Genomic DNA, 23498 nt, shown 5'->3' with positions numbered 1-23498 from the left:
GCAGAGCGCGAGAACTCCCGAACACAGTTTCGGTTTCGGTCGTAGTTTCGGCAGGTTTACCGCCGAAACCGAAACTAAACCGAAACTCGCTTTTTTGCCTAATCTCGACCGAAACCGAAACTGAACTTTCGGTCGGACACTAATGATAATACATCGGGTGAAGTGATCGAATTATGAAAGTAAGAACCGAAGAACATGAATGACAGTACCTAGTAGATGTAAGCTATTACCTGGACCTGCAGATATTACCCTAAGGTTCATCAAAAATTAACACCCGGATTCATAAACATCATTTTTACATCTGTTTACACCCATTTGTTCCTGCTCAATAAAAAACGCTCAACCTCTTCTAAAATTTCCATTGAACCACGGTCAAAAATCTCGACAACTAACTTCAACAGCCACCACCCCTCTCCCTTCTACATCCCTACATGTGCATCAATACTTTTTTTTTTGTAATATTTCCACCACAATATGAAACAATAGATTCAGTTTGATTTGTAAAACAGCATGTTGTATGCGTGCAGAGTGTATTGCAGATAATGAATCATGCCCACCTGTGCAGCCTGAACGTTATACGTCGCCGCCCCCTTTGTTGTGCCTGTCGTCATTCGTCCACCCCCGTCGCCGCAACGGTGGCGATTATTATCACATTTAACATCATCCCCTCATATCTTTTCGGGTTGTCAACGCGCCAGCACGTGGTTTCCCGAACGACGACAACGTCTGATACTTTTACAAACACAGCCGCCTACGACACAGCGTGTGTCGTTTATCGGAACGCGTGGCGATTTTTTTTGTTTTTCGGATTCGGTGACACGACCATTGTTGTAAAGATGACAACGTAAAGCCAAAACACAAAGATAAATTACGGTAAGTTTTTCTTTTTTTATTTCTTTTAACAGAAAGATGTTCAATGGACTGAATATGATTCGTCAAGGATTTAAAGTCCAAACAAACAAAAGTTCTTATTTTTATATGAGTTACTATGATAATTATATTATTTTTCCTAATATGTAAAATTCTTGCCGGGAAAACTAATTAAAAACAATATATTATTATCATGTATGTTCATTTGAAATAATCGTAAAACTTTTTGTTGTGTTTTTCATAAACACGTGATGAGTACGTAAGTATGTATCAATACATAAAATTAATATGATATTATGTAAGTAATTATTACCGCAAAAAATTAAAATAGAACCGATAGTCTAAGGTAACCGAACTAAGCCAAGTTAAATTCACCCTCCGGAAGTGCATGTTAATGTAAATAATTTTCAACCCCATGCACAGTTTCTCCTTTTCACTTAGTACTTTCGAATATAAAATAAAAGGGAAATATGCATGGGATATACTGCGATAACAAAATTGAACAAAAAGGCAATTTAGAAATACCTTTTTGATAAAAATGCTTTTATAATTATATCACCTAAGTAAATAGATATTTAGACTGAAAACAATAAAAAAAATCGATCACAACACAATGCAAAGGTTCTTGTGTTAACAAATTAAAAAATGACATAATGCAAAACTGATCTGATTCATTAAATATTTGATCACGCACCTCATGTTGTAGTAATAAACAAATGTCACAACTGGTCAGGAAAATTTGATCTGAAAAGAAGTAATAATCCTACCACAGGGGCAGAGTAGTTACGAAAATTTACAACAGAACAGAATTCATTTAATACGCCGATGGCGAAACGCGAGAATTATCTAATTGCAGTCAACTTATCCCTCTTATGGTAAATCAAATTGACATTTCCCAAAAAGTTCGTTAAAGTGACTCTCGATCCTGAGAAAACTGATGAAACATTTGTGTTGTTTGAAATATTATCTGATGTTTCTAATCGATCAATTTAGTACCAATAGTGAAATCTTAAAAATCACATAGAATATGTTCAAGGTAGAGAGAGTTCGAGCAATTTTAAATTAAAGCAGCAGACTGGCTAGATCTTCTACCTTTGGAATAATTTCAGTTCGATGCTACACCAACTCGGGTCTAACAACTATAGCTAATAGATATTCTGATTGACTTCATTATTTCCATTATAAAAACGAATAAGTATTTAGAAAAGAGACTTCTTGATCCTTAGTTGTTGTTGTGCCCATTAGTATATACAATTACGGAGAACGACATTCTGTAGTATCATCATAACTACCACCGGACTCGCTTTTTGTCTCGGATTCAGCTCTAACAATAAAATCGTCAATTTTGCTATCATTACGTTCCACCACTGCTTGCATCGGCTTTTTATCTGTGAACCCCCGCTGCGACATTTTGAACGCTTATTGGTATCGATGCGTAAAAGTTTCGTCTAGTATAATGATACCGATGAGCAACTGTAGTGCTCGAAAAAATAACAAATATCACCCCAAAGACAAACGCCTAATACAAACTCGCAATTCGCAACAGTCAATCAATATGGTATTCGAGAAAGCATATAGGACGGAGATGGAGAAAATTCGGGGTAGAATAGCTCCACTGATTGCAAGTAGTTGACCTTGTACACGTAAATTTTACCTATTATACCGTTTCAAGATTAAACATCATTGAAGTTTTTAAAGGTAAATACCTCGTGACCGAGGTCAAAATCTAACGATAAGGTCCCTAACCAAAAATCTATTATACTTTTCGAAAAATCTCATTAATTCTGTTTTTGGATCATCAATCCACGTCTACATACAAAACTTCATCTTAAAAGGTTTACAAATGAGAAGATGGAAGGACTGTAACATACGGAAAGACAGATTAACAGACGAGGAACAAACCGAAACTGGGAGGGTTCCTAGTTTATAACTTCGGAATCCTAAAAATTATTAATGATAACAGATAAGACATGCTTTTAATATTTTTATTGGTCAATTCCAATCTAAAGAAAATACAAACACTCACACACAAGACCACAAACTGACCCCAACCACAGGGCTAAAAAGAGGATTTAAGGCGCTAATCTTCTTTAGGTCGTTTCTCAAGAAGATCTGTCAATTGCTGATTCCACCTCCTATACTTCTGACCCAATTTTCGCGTTACCCGAAAAACTATAAAACATCCCACATTCCCAACTATTTCATCTAATATAGAAGTCTTCCTCTGATCCTCCTTCCTCCTATTTCTCTAACTAGTCCGTCATATCTCAGGAGGCGTCACTCTTACTTTGGATTACCCGAAAAACTAGACCACCCTGCATTCCTAACTATTCCTGCATAATGGTCTAATCTAGGAGTCTTTCTGCTCTTCTTTCCTCTTGTTTCTGTTTTTAATGTTTCTAACTAGTCCGTCATGTCTCAGGAGGCACCACCCTTTCTTCAGATTACTCGAAAAACTAGAACACCCTGCATTCCCAACTATTCCTGAACAGTGGTCTAATCCAAGAGTCTTCCTGCTCCTCTTTCCTCTTGTTTCTATTTCTAATGTCTCTAACTAACCCGTCATGTCTCAGGAGGCGCCACTCTTACTTTGGATTACCCGAAAAAGTAGACTACCCCGCATTCCTAACTATTCCTGAAGTGTGGTCTAATCCAGGAGTTTTCCTGCCCCTCTTTCCTCTTGTTTCTGTTTTTAATGTTTCTAACTAGTCCGTCATGTCTCAGGAGGCACCACCATTTCTTCAGATTACTCGAAAAACTGGGACACCCTGTATTCCCAACTATTCCTGTACAGTGGTCTAATCCAAGAGTCTTCCTGCTCCTGTTTCCTCTTGTTTCTATTTCTGATGTCTCTAATTCTAATTAGTCCGTCATGTCTCAGGAGGCACCACCCTTCCTTCGGATTACCCGAAAAACTGGAACACCCTTTATTCCTAACTATTCCTGAACAGTGGTCTAATCTAAGAGTCTTCCTGCTCCTCTTTCCTCTTGTTCCTGTTTCTAACTACTCCGTCATGCCTCAGGAGGAACCCGACCTCTCTTTTTCAACATTTACTTCCACGACGTCCTGTTATTTCTAGTAATTTCTCATTTCTACCCTTCTCTATCCACGAATCCACAAAATATTCATCATCCTCCTGTAACAACTCATGTCAAACGTTTCAAGCTTTTTCTTCTCCTCAACGCCTTCATTCACGCTTCGCACCCGTATAGAGCCGTATCCCAAACAAACACTTTTTTTATTAAAATCGTCTCCCCTCACTAAAATTTTTGTTAAACTTGATCACCAATTTTCGACAAACTGAGCAATAATATTGGAGCCATCTACGATGATAAAAAAAATATTCCTCCTGCGTCACTTTTACTTTTAGAATTTCAACGACGGACGTGGCCGGAGCTTCCGCCCCCTTTCGCCTCCCTTCTTAACCGCCGACAACCAACAACCCTCTTGGCAAGTTCGTCATCGCGGCATCGGCAGCATACCGCCGCCTCCACCGGAAGCTCGACATGTTGCGTATGTCACATACGGCGTGCGACCTTTGTGACCGCCGATAGCGCGGACTCGCGTGACTTCTGTCGTTCGTTGAACGTGAGGGTGAATTGACAGACATTTGTACGCCCTAATGGGAATTGATTAGTGTCGGGACGGGAGGAAGAACCCGAACTTATTTGTATGTATGTCTGTATGCGTGTGTATTACTTACTTAAGCACATGACAGACACGCTTTGGTGCTAATGATAGATTTGTAGGTAGGAGACATGTAAATATAGGGTGTCCCCTCGCAAAGAATTTCCGTAAGACATTTCAATTTTTGGAACCAAGTTTCTTATCTCTTATTACGGCGGCAAGGAGCTCACTAGCAAAAATTAGCGTTGCCAGATAAATATCTTCTTAATCCCCAGATTTTTTAACCGAAATTTCCTTATATTTCCCTGAATATTTTTATGACGAAACCTTTAAATAAGCAAGATTAATTTAGCACAAAACTTAAAAATTAAATTATAAATTAAATCATCATGATTATCATAAGGTCGTCAGTCCTAAGACTGGCTGGACACGCACCTCCACTCTTTCTTATCTTGAGCTAATCTTTCTATTTCCCTAAAACTGGAACATCGCACATCCTTAACTACAGTGGACCCCCGATAATCTGGCCCCTGGCTAACCCGGCACCCCTTGTAATCCGACATGGTCTATTATTTATTATGTATTGAATATTTTTTTGACAATCTTCGCTAATGAATGATTGAACAAGTTATAACTTGTACGCACCACCACTATTGTGCTCGGCGCCTGGAGTATTGTTTTGATTCTGATTGCTCAATTTGAATTTGACTACATGTGTTGAAGATAGCGGTGCGGTCTAGCGTGTGTCCTTTGTGTGTGTGTGACGTTGTTTAGTGTTTATTCATTGTGTATTACGTGTTCGTACCTAGTAAAGTCGTTACAAGTTCAGAAGCGAAACCACAAAACACTGACAATTAAAGAAAAATCTGATATTTTAGACCGCCTAAATCGTAAGTCTTAGGAAGTACTCTATAATCCGACAAATTCGCTAATCCGACACTGCTCTGCAAACTGTTTGTCGGATTACCGGGGGTCCACTGTATTTGTAAACATTAATCTAATCTAGGTCTACCTCTATCCCTTTTAACTCCTATTTCTGCCTCTAATATGTCTCTATCTAGACCTTCATGTCTGCGAAGGTGTCCTACCAACCTATCTCGCCTTTTTTTTATTGACTTCCATAGAGCCCTCTGTTCATCTATTCTTTCTAATACCTCATCATTTTTCCCTATCCACGGTATCCTCATCATTCGCTTGTAAAACCACATTTCGAACGCTTCTAACCTTTCCTTTTCCGCCGCGCCCACTGTCCGTGTTTCGCACCCGTACAGCGTCTCTCTCCCAACATACACAATATTTTTCGAATTTCTAAATTAATCGTTCGCGAGCGTAGAAGTGACTTCTTTTTATTGATGGCAATTCGACCCTGAGCTATCCTCTGGTTTACATCCCTACTACTCCTTCCGTCCTGACTTACTTGTCTTCTACAAATCTAAACTCAGCCACCTAAATAAAAACCATTTTTCCCCAAGCTGATTCTAGCAGTTTGGAATTTTGTATGCTAGTTCATGCTAATTACTCCTTTGTCCTAATTAATTGTTTATTATTAATGCAACATATTTCCAACTCTTCACGAAAGCGCTTCCTTCCTTATCTAAATTAAGATACTCCAGTTCTATTATTCTTAATTGATAAAAGGTTTTGATGTAATCTTACGATTTCCCTTCAACGTAAGTTTCCCCCCTTCGCTCCCTTCAATTTCTTGCCAAAAGCACGCGGGCAATTACTTTCGTCATAAATCTTAATGTTGGCTGGCAGAGACGCCGACAATTCCTAAGACATCTGAATCCTTGGGTATTGTGTAATTATTAGCAGGCATGATTTATTCTCGAATCAACCCTTCCATTATATGTTCTTGTCGCAATTATTAAATTATGGTAAAAACCAATCTACCATTGTTCCATCCAATTTAACCCTCTTTACCTTTGCCAGTAAATTGCACCGATAGTTTTCTACTTAATGGACTGGCCATTTTCATCTTTAATACAGTGCGCCAAAATTTTGGAGATGAAAAACTAGAAAGTAAAGTGGCCAATTTTGGAAATCTAGGATAACTCAGAAAGCAAATAGCGATAGATAAAGGATAGCGCAAAAAAATACCTTTGTGCTCATGAACAATTAATTTAGAAATTCGAAAAATATTGTTAAAAGAGTCCTTAATTGGAACACGCTTCTAAAAAGCTATTCGACACTCATGTCATGGACCTCACAAGGGTCCAAGGACTGAAGATGTGTGTCTAACCAGTATTTCGACTGATGATCTTGTGATGGTTCTGTTATCATCACCTGCCGAAATATAAACTGCATCCCTACGTATTATTATCGTAATGGACCTCCAGCACTCATGTCACGGATTACACAAGGGTCCAAGAGCCCAAGATTATGAAACCCTAAATTAAAGACCTTATTAGATTACTGCTCGAAAATGGATATGGGATACGCTCTAGTTTTCCGGAAATGTAAAAATTTGGTCAGGAAAGGAAGAAGTGGAGGTGCGTGTCCAACTAGTACTTCGACTGATGATCTTCTGATGGTAGTCTAATGGTTACATGTCAATCATTCAGTCTTATCATCACTTATTGAAATAAAGACTGCACCCCTACGTATTATTATCTTAATGAACTTACGTCATGGACCGCACGGGGGTCCATGAACTCAGGATTCTGAAACCCTGAATTAAAAACCTTGATTAGATTACTGTTCGAAAATAGTAAGAGATATATGGGCATATATTCTAGTTTTCCGGAAGTGTAAAAATTGGCTCAGGAAGATAAAAAGTTGAAGTTCTTGTCCAACCAATACTTGGATTAATGATCTTGCAATAGTAGTCTGAGGTCTATATATCAATCACATAGTCTTATCTTCACCCGGCCGAAATATGAACATCCCTACTTACTCCATTACCCTGATTTTGATTTTGATCTCTTAATTTGTCCATAAGCAAAAATCCGCATGAAAATTCTAACAGCAGTACCTACTAGAGTTTTATGCCAACACATACCTTGACGGGCAATAACAGAAATTAGATAAAATAGTCCACATATATTTATTTATTGTAGCACAACCTTTTGAACAATTTTAAAAATTTTGCAGGAACAGACTACAAGATATGTCAAAAACAAATCAATTTTCAAAAATTTCAAAAACGAAACAATGGTCAACATCATCAGCGTGCGAGTCAATTGCGAACTTGTCCAGTACTTAATTTTTAGTTGTCCAAACCTTCAAATTATTTTTCATAAATAGAAGCGTTCTTGCAGTAGTTTCTAGCACGCCACTTCCGATTATTAGGTCGAGAGTCTGCCCTAAGTTGAAAACTGACCTGTTGATACCTTATAAGCTCTTGAGTTGAAGTCACTTTTAGTGATTCAAAATATTGCTCGTCATGACACTTATAAGTACCCAATTATTGTGCGCTTCTAAAGGGCATTAACACTTTCTGCTACCTACTATTAATGAAATTTTGATACAAAAATAAAAAATCCTCTTGCTTATGTTAGTTCAAAAATAAAGAAGTTTTCCTTCAAGATACAAGCAAACCATAAATGTTTCAAATGTTGACTCTTTCTTCTGTAATAACTGTTGATTGTTTACTGTTTTCTTCCCTGTGCTCTCATACGAAACATTTGCATTGTATGGTCACTTCTCACGTGTGACCTTCAGCGTCTTCTCTTACGTCACGTCTATCAGCTGTTGTTAGCCATCTTTGACAGCTGTCATCGTCATCTGTCAATTCCTGATTGTTTACTATTTTCTCCGTTACGTCTACGAACCGCCACTGGTAGTATCGTAGGTGCATGCATGTAGAAATATTATTGTGAGTAGTCAGTCAGTCAGTGATTTTCAGCACATGCATACAAACACGTGCACATGTTTCGTGCATGAATAGGTACCTACGGTAGGAACAATGCGTGCAAAAAAAAGGAAAAAAGAATTTCTGCCCGATACGTTGTTGGTGGGCCTGCCGACTCTTTTGCATTCTATCCGGGATATCGATTACATAAAACAATGGCGTGTACTTTCCCGGAATGTATTAAATGGAAACCAGGCTCATGTCTCTGGCGGGATGAGAGTCACTTTGTTCTAAAATCCGTTAAAAATCCCAGACTGATGACAGCTTCGGTAATTCGTCAACAATTCGACAATTAATCTTCCGTTTATGCTTTGATCGTCGTAACATCTATCTATCTATCCGTATTAGGTAACGAAGATCGGTCGATGGTTCGGAAAATCGCAAAGCGATGCGAGATGTTGGCGACGAGCCGTAATAAATTTGATGTTTCGTTACTAATAATAATTGATGGCACGATGACGATTTCGCAAACCAGTGCGAAAGTTTGGACTTAACTAATGCGCTAAGAGTTTTGTACCTCAAAAAATGAGTATACAGTAAAAGTTTCTTATTCGCGGCTTCCTTATTCGCGTTTTCATTATTCGCGGGTGAAAAAGTTGCAACCCAGTTCCTGTATTCGCGGTTAAAAATTTCATTATTCGCGGAAGCAATCGGTAAACAGAAAAGGATTCGGTGTCATTTATTAAGGGGATTGACCGCATTGGACCACTCGTGCCTAGTGTCATTTTTTCCGAAAACATGGGTTTCTATTCTAAACATTGTGATTTAACACTGTGAGATAAATCTGTGATTTTTGGTTTGGTAACGAACAAATGTTCAGAAATTAAAAAAATAGAAAGTGGCCTTCAACAGGCTTTAGAACAAAGCTTTATCTATCTTACTACAAAATTTCAAACCTCTGTTCCAAGCAGTAAACACATGATATCTAGATAGATCACGGATAAGCATGTTTTTACCCTACTCTTAAGGGATGAAAGAGCGTAAAAGATGTAACCGAGTAGACAATTCAAAATCCAAAACAAGAAAAAAATCACAAAAGTCTTTAAACCCTTTTCTAAAGCTGATTATAACGATTAATTTTAACTGCGAATTTCTCAATACATTGATTTTATTCTGATACATATTGGTTTTATTTTGGAACCTTAGAACGTATTCCCTATGATTCCATACTAATTACCATTCCATATACACGGTTTATACCCCACGAATAAAGAACTTTTACTGTACATTGAAACCGAGCGGCATGACCTAGAGGTTTAGACCATTGCTCAACATTCGGGAGGACGCTGGGTCGATTCCGGGTGCGTCTGCCATAGTCCAAGTTTTTCTGTGGTTTCCTGGGATCACTTAGGCAAATGCTGAGGCAAAATATTCTACAGATAATCTTTCATTCTCTTTTGTCTTCATTTCTTCCATCTCATCATTCGCATCCGAACCACCACTCATCCATTCCCACGATTCCTGAAAGGAAGCTGAAGAGGGCCTTCTGCCCTACCTTCTGGCGTAGTTCGGAGGGATTGCTCGCCCACCAGCTTTACTGACTGGTGGGAATGAAACACACAAAAGTTTTTGTTTTAGTTTTTATACGTTGAAAAGCATGGCGATTTTCAAAAAGGCTACGATTGATAAGGTTGTTGACCCTTGAATAAAGTACACTAATAAAAACACTTGTTACAAGTACAATCCTGTATGGGGTTATCACCAAGAAGATTCAGAATTTTATTTAATAGTTGCAAGTACCTGCGAGACAAACTCTTGTTCACGGAGGGCTCATAATATGGATATTTACCAGTGGATATTGGACTCTTTAGTTTTCCATAACAAAAATATGAGAAATAATACTTCACTATGCATTCATTTCATTAGCTTGAGGTAATCTGCAGTAGGATGAAATTAAGTTGATTCCATCTATTGTTTGATATTTATTTACTTTTTGCTGTCCTACCATGGATTCAAAAGTATAATCACCTTCAAACCCCACCCTTTGGTACGGACCCCTTTTTTATTAACGTACAATTGTATTTAGAAAATACCACAAATGGCGCGGTAAACGCCATCTGTAGTACGATGCTACATTTTAGGATCTACTTGCTGAAACGAATCCCAGTGTAGCTAACCTCAACGTGATAGGCACGTTACCATAATCGAATAAAATAATTCGAAGTGGTCTGTATTCTGTAGAAACTGGCAGACGCGGATGGCGATTTCGATCTTTTCGGATCTCATCAGCGCGTCGCAGACAGCTCCGACTTCGAATTATTTTACAATCGTATATTTTATTGGTAATTTTGAATTGTTATTATACGCGGAATCGTTATAAACGAATTTCACCAGCTTCTCTTTCATTTAGTTCCTTATTAATCAAGGATTTCGATAAGACATTCGCTAATGATAATAATAACCCCCGCCAGTAAGCTACGCTATGCTTACTGGCGGTTCGTTCATCACACGACAAAATGGAATTACCACAGTGGATTCAGAGTAAATATTTGTATATTTGCTTTAATATCTTAATTGTGACTATCGCAGGGCAAGACGTTCGCTTTGATTGTAATCGCGGCATGTTATTGCGTTAGCCGCTGAAATTAATTAAATGTCGCAGTAATTACTGCTTTGACTGATGATGATATATATATATATACATGTACGTATATGTATTTCTATCTTGCAATTGCTCCAAGACAGTTCCTACTCGTAAAGGAAGTGACGTCAAAGGATTCTACTAGGTATAACGGTCACATATTCCACTAAGGAAAGGCAAATAGCAAGAGCATTTTCTGAAAGACGTTGGTTCTGATTAATAATGTGATACATAATATCATTCCCTCCTAGATAAAGTCGAGACAGTTATTTGATTTTTAAAATATTGTTAGGGTACTAATAAATAGTAATTGCTCAAAGTTGACACAGATTTCTCATTTCTGTTTGTTGATCCGATTGAAATGAAAATTGATACTTTGTCACCTAACCCAGCCTAATGTCAAGACATTTAATTTTATTTATTTAAAGGATAGCAATGGTTAGACATTTGGCCAAACGGGTTAGCCTCAAAAAATATGTCAGAAATTGAATTAAACAGTTTTATGGACTACTGTTATTACTTTACGTGTTGCTACTTTTGCTTACTGGTGTATATTTATATTAGAGACCTATTAGAAACAGAAACAGGCGCAAAGAGGAGTGTGGACGTTCTGGTTTTGGGAAAATGTCGAGATGAGTTGAGGATAGGGAAGTGTGGAGGTGCGTGTCCAAACAGTCTTAGAACTGACGACCTTATGATGATGACGGTAAATCCACGAGTTCAACAGAGAGCGCTTTCTAATTATTTTAATAGCTTTTGTAATGATCTTAATGCAGATAATAAATGCCCAAGTGAAGAGTCAGGTTAGAGGCTGTTGCACCTCTGCCCGCATGTGTGGGTTACAGTGACAACGGTGATGTCAGAGGCAAATTTGCTAGCTCTCCCGACACGTCCCCAAATAAGAAAGAGACCATGTCGTTTAACTCGAAATTATTTACATTATTTTCTGGAAAATACTCCAAGGGATTTGATTATGTTAAGTATTTCTTGGCTTTTTACAACTCTTCACTTATTTTTGAAATCAAGAGCAAAGGGACTATGAAACTACAACATCCTCTATTTCCGGTTGATCTAAACAATAACATTTACGGATGTTTGGGAGGTATGTCAAAATGCTACGAGACAAATAAAAATTTGGAAGAACGTTCCTCATTCAATTCTAAAACTCCTGTACAAATTACAAATCGATTCACTAAACCGTTAAAAAGTTATTGAAATTTTAAAAAATTTTAATTTCACACGTCATTTTATGGAGATTCGCTAACCGAACAGATTAAATTTATTTTTATTAACAGAAAAAAAGCTACCAGAAATTTCAAACTTTTATAATAAGTAACTTGAACTCTGGAGAATCACTTTAGCGTAAGGTTATTCAAATTCACTAAATGGTTATCGAGGAAAAAATGAAAAATTAGCTGAAAATCTCGTTTTTACTTGATAATATAATGATAATATTTATAATTGTCTGAAATAAATGCAATTTTAAAGTTTTAATTATTATTTAAACATATTAAAAAGTTTTACGCACATTATTAATAAAGATTGAAACTAAATATTTTTTTGTTAGTTGAAATCAAGACATATTCACTGCCAAAAGTCAGTTCAAAATTTTCCATATTATTCGTTATTTCTTATTTTTGGTCAAATTCCAAATTTTCTCAAACCGTATACTTTTTGTTTAGTATAGATAGTATTTATTTACCTCATGATATGCTGCAAAACTTTATTAATCACGAATTTCTAATTTTATGTACTCTTGTCTCCGATTGTACCTCCCAAACATCCTTAAAATAATGCGTCCTTTTTTCTTTCATAAGAATATACTAATAATCCGTAAGCCCCTAAGATACCGCTGCCTAGTTTATAAAATATTGGAAAGAAAGAGAACCCTAGAATGTCGCTTCTGCAGGCCCCACCCTGACTTGCTGGTGGTAGGTAGATACTCCACGTGTGTCTGACGCTTGTTACATTTCACAAAATCATAAAACAAAGGTTTAAAATTTTCTGGATCATCAGTTGCACTAATCATAGCTACGAGCCAGCACTGAATGTAATACATGTCCTAAGCCCACTTGCTCCTTGACTTTACATATTGCATCCAACCACCACCGCAACAATGGCGCTGCCCGGGCGATTTGTGCAGTATGAAAGACGTTTTTTCAAATAAATTTACTAGGAAATAAGTGAACGTAATCCGATCGTGCGGAAACTGTTTCGTTCCACATAACAATGGGAAGTCGTAACCCATCCGCACATCCTCCGAGCATTGTACAAGAGAAGACACTTAGGCATTCGGGACAATCCCGCAGCGACACGACGTCACCACGAAAACCTTTTAAATCTTAAATCTCACTCGTCAAATGATTCCACGAGATGTTCTTCAATTTGCATTACGGGATTGAAAGACGAGAGAACGACAACTGGAGAGTGTTAGAAAGAGAGGCTAGTGGGAGGAGGGAGTAAACGGATGGGAGGTTGCTGAAAGGGCCGAGAGGGAGGGGAACAGGGTTAGAGAATATCGGTCGGTAGGAAGGGGTTGCCACTTACCGCTTAATTCCCTTACAACTGCGACGGTTGCAAATAAAGACACTATTGACGCCTGAACTCAATTTAATGAATTTTCTTTGAATTAATGCGCTGTAACAGACTCCAGTTTGCTATTAAACCATGCCTCAAGGGGTACCTCTTTATCCGTTGGCAATCTCTTCGTTTTCTGTTGCATTCTAAAGAAAACTATGTATTTACTACATCTATATCACTTTATGGAAACACGTTTAGATCTACACGGACACAAACGTAAACAGAACCTTCCAGAAAATAAATAATATACATTAATCATAGGTGTGAAGAATTGCGAAGATTAGCTTATGATAGGAAAGAGTGAAGGTACGTGTCCAACCAGTTTTAGACTAACGACCCTATGATGATGATGTAGATTTAAGTACAGAAATCTATTGTAGCGACCAACATAAATTAGAGCACGCTGTATATATAACGTCGTTGTGTAAATATCATATTCATTTTCTGTGTAGATATTTCTCAACATTATCTTTTAAGCTTTTAAGGTTTTGTATTCTATCCATCTGTGCCAATAATTTTTATTACTGTACTTTCCTATAATTTCTATTAACATTTCAACTTCGCGTACTAACCGCATGACGTCTGGACTTCGCTGTCCTTCCTAATTGCTATTTTATGAGGGGTTTCTTCGGTGATTTGGGTTCAACAACTTAATTCTATATTTTCTATCTTCAGCATTTTTCAAATCATATTTTCTTACTATTGGTTCCCTTCTTTTATCTACAACCCTTGGCTCCACCTTCATAACCTTCCTAAATTATTCAAATTCTAAATTCTTCAGTTCTAAATCAACCTTCGTTTACTTTCTTCTTCTTCAACTCCAATAGTGTCTAATAACTATTTATTTTTATCAGATCTTATTATTTTAATATTGAACACGTCAAGAATCAAACTATCAACATATGAAGATTGTATGATGAATACCTTTTTGGCCTTGACAACAAATTTCTTTAATGAGTACAATGTTTTTTATAACATTCGAACAAGATTCACGAAAATCGTTTATAACCTCACTTCCTGATGGTTACGGAAATCTTAAAGTGTCATCTAGTTATGAGTAGTTGAATACACTTATAAAGAAATTTGTAACTGTAAATCGTAAATTTTATGTATTTTCAAGAGAAATTTAACACGGGTTTGAAGGTAAATGCTTTTCCTTAATGACTACATCCGGCAGTTCTTCGGAAACCTTTCTACTACTTCAAAAACAATTATATTAAAATCGTATGTAATTAAATAAGTACGCCGGGAAAAGAGACATTTCTCCCACGAGTTTTTTACGACAATGGCGTCGCTATATAAAGTGCACCCTTAATAATGAACGTCTCGATGGTTTCGGTGTAACAAGCACCGATTAATTTCAATCTTAATACTAATAAAAGTTAAAAGGCACTCGGTTCGAGTACAATAAGGCGAAGCTGAAGAGCGCCTCTCAAGAGGAAAACTAATAAGTCTGGAAGTTTTAAACTTCGAAATCAGGTGTTACCTCATCCAACCGTCTTTAAATCGAACGTCGCTTCTGCAGCTTTTATTACGCCACCAGCATTCCGTTTTAAAGTCTCGATTTCGATTTAGGACCGCACGAAAAGTTAATGAAATTAGTTTACCATCAATAGCACAAACGCAATTATCTCCATTATGTACGGGGTGCACAAGTTTGGATTTTTCAGTGAAGTTTTTCGGAAACAATGGCAGACATAAAGTTGTAACATAAAAAGTTTAACCGAAGACCACCAAGAATTGCATTGTTGAACTCCGTTCTGCTGGAACGTTCTAAATAAAATTAGTGGCAGATTTCGAGTTTTTAGCTGTCGGATGTTCGTGAGTTACGTTGTCAAAGAAATTAACTTTGCACAAAAAATATATGCCAAATACAGGCAGTGTATCTCTACCTAATAGGTATTTGCTGATACTGAAGTGTTTCAAGAGTTAGACAAGATCTTGGAGTCGTATGTCAATGTATGTCCAACTGAATCCAAAAACCCATATTTAAGTTGCTACTCAGAAATGCTTCAATAGTGTAGGATTTGAATTATTATAATATGTACAGTTGCTTGCCCAGGTGCAAGAGCGATACCAGTTAGGGGGTGGTAGATCGATAATGTATTTTTACTATTGCGTGCATGTTGGGGTACGTGAGAAACCACCAGAAGAGAGAGTAAAAGACGATCAAGGTATGAAGACGTTGCTGTAAGACGGTCCATTTTATTTAGACGGAGCATTTTTGCCAAATCAAAGACGAAAGACGTATTTTTGGCTATTAATTAAGACGTGTACATTTGAAGACGCGATACATTGTAAATATGTTGTTCCCGATATTTAGTTCTGTTATTCGTTTTGATGTTTGATGTTCGTTGTTCTTTTTCTTCATTATTAATATTATTATATATTTATCAAATCACCCGGAGCCTTATTAAACAACCCCTAGACACAAGAAAAAGCCTACATATTAGTTTGTGTGATGAACCAACACCGACGATTCGCCTCTATTTAGGAAGTTTTATCAAGGTAGGTTCTTTAGTTCTTTAAGTGCTTATCTAACTTAAGAACCTATCTTGATAAAGCCTCCCAAAAGGAGGTGCAACGTCGGAGTTGGTTCCTTATACAAATTAATATAAACTTTTAACCCTTAAGTGCTTAGATTCTTTGCTTAGGTTCAGCCTTCGAATATATCTGAGGATATGTGCCAGAAAATGCGCCAAAAAAACATGAATATTTCGAAAAAAATAACTTTTGGGTGTTTCATTCCTACCAGCCACTAATACTGGTGGGCGGGCAGTCCCTCCGGACTACACCGGAAGGTAGGGCGGAAGGCCCTCTTCAGCCTGCTTTCAGGAATCGTGGGAATGGGTGGGTGGTGGTTCGGGTGAGAAAGATGAGACGGACAAAATGAAGACAGAAGANGTCGAATGTGAAGGCTTTGCTTACCATTTTCTTCAATTGTAGAGGTGTGATGTGTTCCAGTGATGTAGAATTCCCTCCCGCAGGTAGTTTTGATCAAAATATAGATGTCGAATTCCCTCCCGGGTACTAACCGAGTTCCCTCCCGTTCATATCAACTCCGATAATTAAGTCAACGACTACTTACCGATTTTATTTATCGAAAATAAATATGTATTTATAGTGCACTTCAGTACTTCAGTAAATTAAAGATAAAATAATTTCTGAAAAAAAACACATCAGTTATGAAATGTTTATTTATTTAATTTTAAAATGGTTTCCCACTACCTTAACAAATTCAATGTTTGGAAATTCGTGTGCGTCTAGCTTTTTGATGCAATCATCCAGAAAAACTTTATTAATTCTAGTTTGTCTTGTATTTGACCAATAGAAGGGTAGTCTGATAAAATTATTACTGTTATTGTGGTGTCTATAATATATGAATAATATTAAGATTAATATGTGATGTGAGGCTGTATTATTTAAACAACTCTTTATGGCTTTATAGTGGCAATTAGCACTCAAGGTCTGCCGCCGTGGGGAGGCAATTGATGTATAATTAGGAGGGAATTCGACATACCGAAAAATTTAACCCTAATTAAAAACAGGTATATGGGAGGGAACTAGGCATTATCCATTCCACAGGTAATCTTTCACTCTTTCTGTCTTCATTTTGTTCGTCTTAACTTTGTCATCCCAGTCACCATCCAAAAGTTTAAGTTTCAGGACTTTATCGAGACTATCAAAATAAAAATGTTTTGCCATTTTTTCATCCAGTCAAATATGGCGAAACTTTATTTTTCATATGATTTTTTATTTTTACCATTTATTTTCTGTCATTAAAAATTTTTAACCGTCTACACGAGAATCCAACTGGTCTTGACATATTTTCAGCATTTTCTATTTCCTCCCACTGTAGAAATCATAAATCTGTAGTATAAGCATCAACTCATAATATGTAGTAGGAACCTACTTAAGCGGGTAAATTCCAAGTCAATGTTTGAACGACATAAGTACATCTTTTGATTTTGAATATTTAATAGTACTTTAGAAAAGAGATTAGTTGAAAGATTCATTATTCGGAAGCCGCTAAAAGAGTCATTCATACAGCGGATACGTATCTCGCTTGTATCTTTTAATTGAAGGAAGACAATTTGCGACTTTAGTTTTCCGGATGCATTCGGTCTCGGTCCGTCTCAAATCCATTTTCCCAAGCGGAAAGACTAGATGGACTCGAATACTTTTCAACAAGCGGTTCGTTTCCAATTAAGCTCAGTTTATATTCTGAAAGCTCTCTTTGAAGTTCCGCAGCAGTTAAATGTAGGCAACTTAATAATCTTTTGTGCCAAGGCAGCTTTTGTACATCAATGTACAGTGGGTACGATGTCGACGATTCGACAGGAGCGATGAGTGGGGGGAGCGGAAGGCAGAAGGAGGAGGTAGGGAAAGGGGGAAGTGTCGTCATACTCCCGCGACAATCGCAGTACAAGAACGGAGGAAAAGGAGATAGAAGAGATTTAACGGAGTGCTTCTAATGTGTTACCGCGAAAACGTATTATGCTTATTTGTAAGGCTGGAAAAGCTCGATGATAATCACAAAAGGAACCGGTTTAAATCTTCCACGCGTTCCTTCATGACGATTACACGCGGCTTTATAATACGTACATACATCTGTGTAAATATGCCTATAACGATACGTATGACAACCAAGTAAATTTTCTCAAGTCTATTTAAATCTTGAAGAAACGCAACGAGGTGTGGATTTTCTTCACTGTTGCCTCATTCCGTATCCATTAACGTCCAAAAAAATACTCGTTTGATACATCCTCGTTGACAGTTTCAAGGATCTTTCTATCATCTATTTTACCCGGGCACGTCTACTTGTAATTCGTTTTCAAATTAAAATAAATACACGTGTTGTAGAGTTATACAAAAAGGATACCTTTTTAATACATGAACTTCACACAACTTAGAAATAAATGAAAGTAATAGGTCACTGATAAAAGCACCTACGTTCGTTATTTTTCAAAAATAATTCTATTAGAATGAAGATATAGGTGCAATAATCCCATGAAGACTTGTCCCCTCATTCCAGTAGCAAGTATTGCTACGTGTATGCCTGTTTGACGGATATCACCTTAGACACCGATCCAATACCACGTCAAGGTCACGTCTTATGCCTGGTATAACAGTAAAGAAAAGGGGATTCACTCCAATCCATAATTCTCTTTCGAAACATCTCATCTGGAATAGACTCAGCTACTGCGTCACGTAAGAATTTTAACTCCAAAAACTTTACAATCTCACACAGAATCTAAGCAAAGGTCTTTGGAAATCAACCAAGCTCAAGCAATGCCTTTCTTAGTAGAATGAAGATTCGGGCTATAGGGCCGTGGTGTCTAAGTGAACTATTCTGTCCAGACGTTTCGTCAGCTACTGCGGCTGACATCCTCAGTGGTAGTGCTGTCGAGACTTCGAGATATAATCTACGTTCAGCACTACCACTGAGAATGTCAGCCGCAGTAGCTGACGAAACGTCAGGACAGAATAGTTCACTTAGACACCACGACCCTATTCACTATGTGCAAAAGTGACTGTGGCACTGTCTGTGGCCAATTTTCAAACTTCTCAGTGAGAAAAATACGTTCAAGCTAAATTAAATACATTTAAAATAAAATAGTTTTGTTGGAAAAATATCATAATAGTTACACTAGTCAAGGAGGAGTGGTTATACAATAATAATAATAACGAATAAAATTATTTGAACTAGGTTTTCCTTTCATATCTTTAGGTTTGATATGCATAGGCGTCCTAAGCTACAATAAGCCGTCACCTAATTTAGTCCTCTTTGCGTAATGTGTCATATTTCATTCTCAATTTATCAGCGTTAATGACGGTGATTTTCCGTCACTTGAAAGGGTTGTTCATGAGCGCAATGGTGGTGTATTACGACTGCTACTTCCGATTAATTTAATCTTTAGCACATATACGAGGGTGGATTGATAAGTTTCCGGCCTAACCAAGAGATGACGCCACTAGGCCTACCTTGAGGTGACATTCTATAGTACCATCCTTGGATAGCTTGTAGCTATAGTTTCAGCCCGATCTCCTTGCTAGTGTAGGTTTGNTATTTCCAGATATTATAGTATATACTGTTATATATTGTTTATTTCTTTAATAATATATATTCATAAAATAACGAAATTCTTATACATACTGTTGCCTTCGGACTGCACCTAACGAATTTAGTCGCCTCTGTAATTTGTGTGGAAACAGTGAATTTGCGATTGGAAAACAATAAAATTCGAAACTTGAATTACGCGTTGTATTTGAACAATGAATTACAGAACACGAAAAAAGTGCTTTCTGACATGGTGGCATAGTTTGCAGGATAAAACTTAATAAATTGTATTAAATAATTATTTTTTTTGAGCGTGTATAATTTATTAAGCAATTGGATTTATTCACTGTAAAGTTTCTAAAACCGACACTTCAGGCGCTGGCGTCAACGTGCACATGGCGAATAGCCCGAATCTTCATTCTACTATGGATTCCGGCCGTGAAAGCCTTTGTACTTATAATGTTAGAGAGTTTTATACTATATTTGGTTAGGTGACACTCTTCTTAGTTTCCCCGTTAAAATCCCAGAGCCTGTCATTAACAGCGCAAGGCTACATATTACAAAAAAACTGAACCTTTTATGAAAGTTTGCTGAGATTGTTGATGGTTATTAGTTCTCTTTCGGCCGTAACAGGATGGCGAGGAGTGTTGCAACGTCCTCCAGCACAATGGCTTTTGTACATCAAGAGAAGTGAGTAACAATAGAGTCCAAGTTCAGGCCCAGCTCTGAAGACAAGGTATGACGTGTGCCCTCGCGGCTGCCGGCCGATATTTCTGTCCTCCGCCTGACAACAATGCACACCACAACCATTGTATGCCACTACTTTTCAGACAGCGTTGCCAAGATACCGGGGATTTCCCTCGCGTGAAAGTTTTACTTTTATACGGTAAATTCAATATCCCTCCTATCTCAACATCAAAAGCCATTCGATGTTTCAATTGAATATTTCCATCAAAGCAACCTATATACTTTAAAAAGCATGACAGTGGAGTTAAATGTGACCGGGGAGGCATTAAATATTATTTTCAGTTACTGTGTCAAGCAATAATCAATTTTTGAAATTTGAAGTGTTATACACGGTGTTGCTGATCACCACCAGTAAATTGCGATTTATATCAGAGGTTAATGTCAATATGTTAATGTTCTCTATAAAATTATTTATTTAGTATTTTTCTAGTTTGACAATTGCTATTTATTTTCATATACTTCCGAATATCACCTACAGATTGGACAAAACTGAATCCCTCAAATAATAAAAACTCATTGAACTGAATTAATTTTTACTACAGATAACCTCAAATTAATGGAAAAAAAATTGTTGCTGCCGTTATGCCCTCGCCAGGAATGAAACCCGAGTGTCTGGCGTTATAGACCATTGCTTAGTGACACCAGCAACAACTTTTCGTCATTAATTTGAGGTTATCTCACGTTGTAAAAATTAATTCACTTCTATGTATTGAAAACCTTACGAAAATTGAAGATTTATATAATTAGGATTGGGCGATTATTAACTTTAACAATCTTTTTAAAGACTGAATGTAATCGACTAAATGATTAATCATAAATTTGTCCAGTTCTAATTATAATACGTAACCCTGGTTATTTCAAATATCTAATTATTTTAACTGGGCTTTTATTCGCTGGGTTCGCGATGGAAGCGCCACCTGGCGGTTACAGTTACGGCGGACTAAAATGTCAAATGGCTAGCTGTCATGACGAAGAATAAGTAAACAAAGAAACAATTTATAAGAAACATCGTCATTTACACATGTTCTATTCGATCATACAAATGTATACTGTCGATAATAACGCTAATTTTTTTTATTTCTCGTCTAAAATGGCACAATAAATTAATTTCAGATAGTACACACGGTTTTTTTTTGTAACTGTCTTCGTAAAAAGTAAATAAATAAACAAATTTAATTGAATAACACATTTCATATATATTGTAGACAATTATTTATGAGTGTAGGGTTGTAAGCAATGCATAATGTTTATGTATTTTAGTTAAATATGGCTAAATTATAGCAATTATCCATTTCATTCGTTGTTCTCGTTTCCACCTTGCTTGTGGAAATTTATAGAATTTGTGATTACTGTTTTTGCCACTGTTTTTGTAGTTAACTACGCAGTAGGTTTGTTGCCGCATATTTATTTATTTTTGCCTAATAATGCAGGGATACGTAAATTTCATTAGTAAATAGTGACACTTGGTCCGCCGAAAGTTCCTTGTTTGGCCACGGCGCGCGCTGCGAACGAATCGTAGTTCTCCCACCACCTACTTCGCACACAGCAAATAGTGATAATTTTATAATAACAATCAAATGAGTCACAATTTATCTGAATTTTCGACTATTTAGAAAGTTTTTAAACTTCAAATAAAGTTATTTTAAATTCTCAGAACTACTGTTCTACTGAAGAATAAATAAAAAATATAAGTTGTAGCTTCATGGGTTATGGACATGAAATAAATAAACATCACTCATTATTATAAATACATATATGTAATACAGATTTTGAAACCTTTGTGGATCTATCAAAATTTTTAAATTCAGATTGGTGCACTCGAAACTTCTTTCGAACAGTAAATAAAAATTTGATTAACCATAAGCCACATGATCACAATCTTTTCATATTGAACTGTTCAAAGAAATAATAAATGCATTCTCAAATCTCTAGCATTATATCTCAATCAAAATAAATCTAATTCTATTCATTTTACGTTTTGTATTTTAATTGTCAACTATGCTGAAGACAATGATGATTAACTTATCCTGACAAAAATGTTAATTTTTCAGGATAGCTAATGAAGGTACAATGGAACAACGAAACGTTGAATCTTATTCATTGGTCATATATTTGCATACTATCCAACTTGCATAATATCATGGATTTCACGTATATCTAACAGTAAATTAAAATGAAAGCAATATTGTGCTTTTTTTTAATAATTTTCTTACAATTAACGCTTTCTACTTGGCAACATTGCTCGTGTTATTCAGTTGTTAGCCTGGTGCTGGTGGTTGCAAGACAATGAAGGCGAAAACAATCATCATCTCCATAGAGATGCTCCGTTCCACTGTCACCCCGGGCACCATGCGACTCTCAATACAATGAACCGTTTCCAACAATGTCTTTACTGAAGGCAGATGTAGTAGTACATACTACTTTTTAAAACAGTAATCGCGCAGTTAAGTTTACCGCCCAATTCTAACAAGACATTAGTGTAATTGTGTAAGCATACTGGCAACGTGGCATTCCATGTAGATGCGGGGAATCACCCAATCATAACTGATAACCATCTAACTACTATACGTACGTGTATGTTAGAGTTTCTAGTCTTTTTTTTTGATATAAAAGAGAACTTATTTTGCTACGACATGTACATACAATGTGTAGGAATATATTGATCATGATCATAAGGTCGTCAGTCCTAAAAATTGTTGGACATTTCCCAAAAACTAGAACATCCCACATCCTTAACTTTTTGCGAACAGTAATCCAATCTAGATCCTCTAATATGTCTCTGACTAGACCTTCATACATGAGATGTCCTACCAACCTATCTCGCCTATTTTTTATTAACTTCCAGAGTCCTTTGTTTTCCTATTCTTTCTAACACCTCTTCATTTCTAACCTTCTCTATCTACGGTATCGTCTTCATTCGTCTGTCACACCACATTTCGAACCCTTGTAACTTCTTCTTTTCCGCAGCGCAATCTTTAACAATCTTTTTCGAATTTCTAAATTAATCGTTCGCGAGCATAGAAGTGACTTCTTTGTATTGAAGGTGACTCGACCCTGCACTATCCTCTGCTATATATCCCTACTACTAAGGTGACCATATTTTTTTATTTCCAGGACGGGAACTGGTACCGGGGGGGGGTAGTTAAGTTAAATAACTTAAATATGATTTTTTTAATAA

General features: G+C 36.8%; 2 protein-coding genes across 2 annotated transcripts in view; one reads left to right on the top strand and one right to left on the bottom strand.

Moving 5' to 3' along the window:
- LOC108733815 (carbonic anhydrase 2) overlaps positions 1–23498 on the bottom strand; it is a 123773-nt gene that overhangs the window by 82225 nt on the left and 18050 nt on the right. The window lies entirely within an intron of this gene.
- The window catches only part of LOC108733814, a 26565-nt gene continuing 3773 nt past the window's right edge, over positions 707–23498 (top strand). Inside the window, exon 1 of the mRNA XM_018465135.1 lies at positions 707–873. The gene's annotated coding sequence lies outside the window, so the exon portion shown is untranslated. The remainder of the gene's footprint in view (positions 874–23498) is intronic.

This window comes from Agrilus planipennis, unplaced genomic scaffold (assembly GCF_000699045.2).
Source record: "Agrilus planipennis isolate EAB-ADULT unplaced genomic scaffold, Apla_2.0 scaffold11, whole genome shotgun sequence".
Taxonomy (NCBI): Eukaryota; Metazoa; Arthropoda; class Insecta; order Coleoptera; family Buprestidae; genus Agrilus; species Agrilus planipennis.
The sequence above is the reverse complement of the archived record's forward strand: the minus strand, read 5'-3'. Positions and strand labels throughout refer to the sequence as shown.